The sequence below is a fragment of the Hordeum vulgare genome, chromosome 3H (assembly GCF_904849725.1).
Source record: "Hordeum vulgare subsp. vulgare chromosome 3H, MorexV3_pseudomolecules_assembly, whole genome shotgun sequence".
Classification (NCBI taxonomy): Eukaryota; Viridiplantae; Streptophyta; class Magnoliopsida; order Poales; family Poaceae; genus Hordeum; species Hordeum vulgare.
In genome coordinates this window covers 165,789,912-165,795,364 of record NC_058520.1, presented here as the reverse complement: position 1 = coordinate 165,795,364, position 5,453 = coordinate 165,789,912, and positions in this window count along the sequence as shown.

The window sequence follows — 5,453 nt, the reverse complement described above, 5'->3', positions numbered from 1 at the left end:
TGGCGCACCCCCAAACAAACGGGCAAGCAGAGCGGGCGAATGGACTTATCCTTCAAGGGTTGAAACCTTGACTCCTGCGAGAAGTTGGACATTCCGTCGGCGCATGGGTCACCGAGCTGCCTTCGATGTTGTGGGGCCTCCGCACAACCCCGAATAGATCTACAGGGCGATCCCCGTTCTTCCTCGTTTAGGGACCAGAGGCGGTCCTTCCGAGTGACTTGCTTCACAACTCCCCACGAGTCGAACTCTTCTCCGAAGACGAAGCAGAGCAAGCCACGCAAGATGGAGTGGATCTTCTAGAAGAAGAGCGCGAGATGGCACTCACTCGCTCAACAATTTATCAACAAGATCTGCGGCGATTTCACACGCGGCACGTCAGGAGTCGCACATTCCAAGCAAGCGACCTGGTGCTCCGAGTGGATCAGCAGAGATCACACAAGTTGGCTCCCGCCTGGGAAGGACCCTTCATCGTCTCTAAGGTGCTGAACAACGGAGCATATCGACTCTACAACCTTGACAGGGAAACGGACAAGCCGCGAGCATGGAATGGAGATCTCGTGAAGCGCTTCTACACATAACCACCGACGGGGACAATGTAAATAACAAGTATCATTGAAGTAATACAAAGTACATTGATTTCTTGCCAATTCAAAATTCTTCCGCGTTTACAGACTCCGGTCTAAAAAACTCGCTCCGAGTGCACACTGAAAGTCGCACTCGGGGACTTAGCTGTGACCCAGAGTCGCCTAAGTACAAACTCGCTGCGAGTGCGCACTAAAAGTCGCACTCGGGAACTTAGCTGCGACCCAGAGTTGCCTAAGTAAAAAACTCGCTCCGAGTGTGCACTGAAAGTCGCACTCGGGGACTTAGCTGCGACCTAGAGTGTGTACTAAAAGTCGCAATCGGAGACTTAGCTGCGACACAGAGTCGCCTAAGTACAAACTCACTCCGAGTGTGCACGAAAAGTCACATTCGGGGACTTAGCTGCGACTCAGAGTCGCCTAAGTAAAAAGCTTCCTCCGAGTGTGTACTCGAGATACACTCGAAGGCTTTGCAGACCCTCATTGAGGCTCATGTGGATGTGAAGACAACTCACAACTACATGAGTAACAACTCACTCCGAGTGAGCACGAAAAGTCACACTCGAGGACTTAGCTGCGACTTAGAGTCGCCTAAGTAAAAAGCTTCCTCCGAGTGTGTACTTGAGATACACTCGAAGGCTTAGCAGACCCTCATTGAGGATCATGTGGATGTGAAGACAACTGACAACTACATGAGTAACAACTCGCTCCGAGTGCGCACTTACAGTCACACTCGGGGACTTAGCTGCGACCCAGAGTCGCCTAAGCACAAACTCGGTCCGAGTGTGCACTAAAAGTCGCAATCGGAGACTTAGCTGCGACCCAGAGTCGCCTAAGTACAAACTCACTCCGAGTGTGCACGAAAAGTCATACTCGGGGACTTAGCTGCGACTCAGAGTCACCTAAGTAAAAAGCTTCCTCCGAGTGTGTACTTGAGATACACTCGAAGGCTTTGCAGACCCTCATTGAGGCTCATGTGGATGTGAAGACAACTGACAACTACATGTGTAACAACTCGCTTCGAGTGCACGCTTACAGTCACACTCGGGGACTTCGCCGCGACCCAGAGTCGCCTAAGTAACAACTCGCTCCGAGTGCGTACTAACAGTCGCACTCGGAGACTTAGCCATGACCCAAAGTCGCCTAAGTAACAACTCGCTCCGAGTGCGCACTAACAGTCGCACTCGGAGACTTATCCGCGACCCAGAGTCGCCTAAGTAAAAGCTCGCTCCGAGTGCGCACTCGGAGACTTGGCAGACCCTCATTGAGGCTCATGTGGATGTGAAGACAACTGACAACTACATGCTCCGCATGTTTGCCATTGGCTTCACCAAGAAACGCCAAACAAAAACCACGAGCCAAAATCGTGTCAAAAGAAACTTAGCCAAAGAAGAGCAAAATATCCGATTCGAATTCAAAGTTGGATCTACGATCAGTCGGCTCGGTGTGAATCAAGCTTATCCACACCGAACCAAAATATGTGACGGCCAACAGCACTGGCCAAAGTTTAATACAGGTACCACTCGGCATACCGAGGTAAATGTGCGTTCACCATAAAGTTTTTTCAAGCGTCACCGGCACTAGCAGGCTCCATAAAGGTATCAAGGTCGATTCCGTCTGCAATGCGAGTGGCTGCGTCCAGGAAGGTCTCCATGAAATGTTCGAATCGAAGCTTCTTGGTGTTGGCGACCTGCAACGTCTTCAACTTTTCTTCGCGAGCTTCCTTGCAGTGCACTCGGACCAGAGATAGCGCCACGTCCGCACCACAACGAGCGGCAAACTTCTTCCATGCCTGCACTCTGCTCGGGACGTCCTCTAGTCGAGTCATCAACCCATCTATTTCTTGCCGGGAATCGTCTTCAGGCCACAGCTCCTTGTCGATCTGGCCGATGACTTCTCTGAGGCGGCAATGAAAGGTCCCACCCTGCTAAGGCGAATATGCGCTCGGAGCAAGTCCCGGTTGGCTTCGTCGCCGAGTGGAACATTTGGAACAACCAACCGTTCAATGTCGGCTGCTTCAGCCTCAACGTCCCGATAGAAGTCTGCAAAGAAAAGACAAGCAGAAAGTAAGCGCAGAGTGAACTCCAAAGTCAAGAAGCACTCGACAACAACTTACCACCAAGCAGTGCAACCATCTTCCTTGCCCAGTCGCTGACGTACTTCTCCTGCGCCATGCACCGAGTGTTCATCAACTTCAGCTGGCCCATCCATTCGGATCTCTGACTCTTCAATTTTTCAACTTCGGCTAGCAATGCCTTGTTGGTCTCCCGAGACTCCTCCAAAGACTTCTCTCGGTCAACAAGAGCCTCCTTCACACCAGCCAGGTCATTCACAGCCGCCTCCAAGTCCGCAGCAAGCTGAATCTTCTCAGCCTTCAGAGCATTGTACGCAGATCCCATTTCGCAAGTCTTCTGCCAAATAAGCACAAAGGGAGGATCAGACACATTCAACAAGGAAAAAGTATCAACACATATGAAAAACCAATCAAAGCTCAAAGTTCTTCAGACCCCTGCCGATGCAAGAAATCGACAGCGGTCTCGAGGACTACACCCAGTGGGTTCACTAAGAGTGACCCCACTGGTATGAAGCCCGAACAGGTCGGCCCTATTGAGCTCCATGACAAATAGACAAATCTATGAGACTACCATTACCCGACCTGAGTAACACTACTCTCGGGGACTACACCCAGTGGGTGCACTCGGAGTGCCCCCACTGGTACCATTCGGGCAGATCAGCTCTGATCTGTTCAGACCACGGAAAATACATATAAAGACAACCGCCGGTGCAAGCACTCGACAGAAGTCTCGGGGACTACACCCACTGGGTTCACTTGGAGTGAACCCACTTCAAAATCATCCTACTGTATCCGAGTATATCACTGAAACCCCCAGTGGGTGACAAGAGGAAATTAAACACTTACTAGCGCACTTACTCGGATATCGTCCAGGAGTTCCAAGCTTTTCTTGTACAAAGACGCGATGGAGTCATACGCTCCCTTGGCATCACCCACCATCAGCTCCACCTGCACCATGGCGTCTTTGGCGGCCCCCACCTGGTCTTCTGGGAGGTGTCGGGCGTCATATTGAACGGCTGACGGACCCGGCGCGCCAGAAGACTCCCTGGGCATCCCGAGCTCAGCTCTAGTCGATTCCGCCGTGAGGGGCACCATCTCAGTCGGCGGCACCGTCTCGGTCGGCGGCACGTTCATGGTGGGAGCAGCAGTAGATGGGACAACCTCAAGGACGGGCGCTAAAGCTGGCTCCGACACCCTTTGGTTGTCGTCCTCCAGATGGATCACCTCCGAAGGACGCTCGACTGAACAAAATTAACTTACAGAAAAAGGTCAAGATCAAAGACAGCACTCGCGAAACAATAATACAGCTCTCGGAGTCGTGACAACGTACCTTGCTGGGACGTGGTGGCGTTTTCCGTGTCCATGGGATCATCGTCCTGGCGCGGCAGAGAGGTGGCGGAGGTAGCAGCTCTGTTGAGTGAAATCCACTCGACGGATAAGCATGAGTTCAATCGGATACTGAAGGAAGATGGAAGAACAAGACACTTACGCTGAGGCGACCGGAACAGCGATCCTCATCCGAGGCTAAGCTTTCCGAGGCTTGGGCCCGCTAGGTATGGCCACCTCGGACGGCTGGTTCACGGGCTCGACGGCAGCGTCCCTGGTCCTCTTCACATTCCGAGTACTCGGAGCCATGGCAGGAGCTCGTGGGGGCACTCAGAGCCACGGGAGGAGCTGGCGGAGCACTCGGTGCCGCTGGAGGAGCCAGCAGAGCAGCAGGGTCATGGCGGCGCTTGGTTCGGTGCTCCGGTGGTGAGGGTAGCGAGCTCTGCTCCCCATCCTCCTCCTCCTCGTCTTCCGTCTCCTCCTCCGTCTCCCCACTGTCGGAGACGTACTCGGCGCTATCCATGCTGCCCTCCTGGCTACCCTCCTCTTGCTCAGCTGGATTCCCGTTCGAGACGGCAGAGTACCAGTTGGTCCACTCCTGCACAAAACACGGTCGGCAACGTTAGTCAGCAGGACAAGAAAAGCAATAAGTCTAAGAAGATTAAAAGCACTCGGCAAGATGTGCTCACCTCATTCGGAGGAGGATTGTCGGCGCGGCAGGGCTTCACCCGCCGGGATCCTTCGGGGTTATCACACGCGCATGTGATGCCGCGGACTCATGCCCTCACAGTCTCCCCGGTCACGCACTCTGGATGGGACCGAGTGGAATTCGAAGGCCCCGCATAGTGCCACATGGCGTGGTGTCGGGTCTGCAGCGGCTCGATGCGCCGACCCAGAAAAGTCTCCAGCAGGTCTGTGCCGGTGACTCCCTTGCGGACGACGGCTATCAGCGCGTTGACCAAAGGCTGGATCTGGATCCTATCCCCCTTAGAGAGCGCAAGCTTCCTGGGAGGGCCGGACGGTCTAGGCTAAAAGGTGGTAACCCACTCAAGGCATTCGGACAAGCTACGTCCTGGCAATAGAACCAGGTTGATTGCCAGTTCCTAACTGACTCGGACAACTGGAGGGGAGGGTAGCTACTCTTTGTTTTCTTCTGGAAGCCTAAACCCCCGCAGAGCTGGAGGAGATGGGTCTTATCGTCCGACTGGCTAAGCTTTTTGACGGTTTGGGATCTAGCGGAGAAGACGTACTTAAAGAGCCCCCAGTGAGGGGGACACAAATAAAGCACTCGCAAAGGGTGACGAATGCAGCAAGGTGGGCTATTGCGTTTGGAGGAAAATGATGGAGCTGCGCCCCGAAGTAGGTCATTATACCTCGGAAGAAGGGGTGGGGAGGCAAGGAGAAGTCCCTCAACACTTGGCTAAGAAGCAGAACGCGCTCCCCCTCTTTTGGTGTCGGCTCCGTCTCGCCTT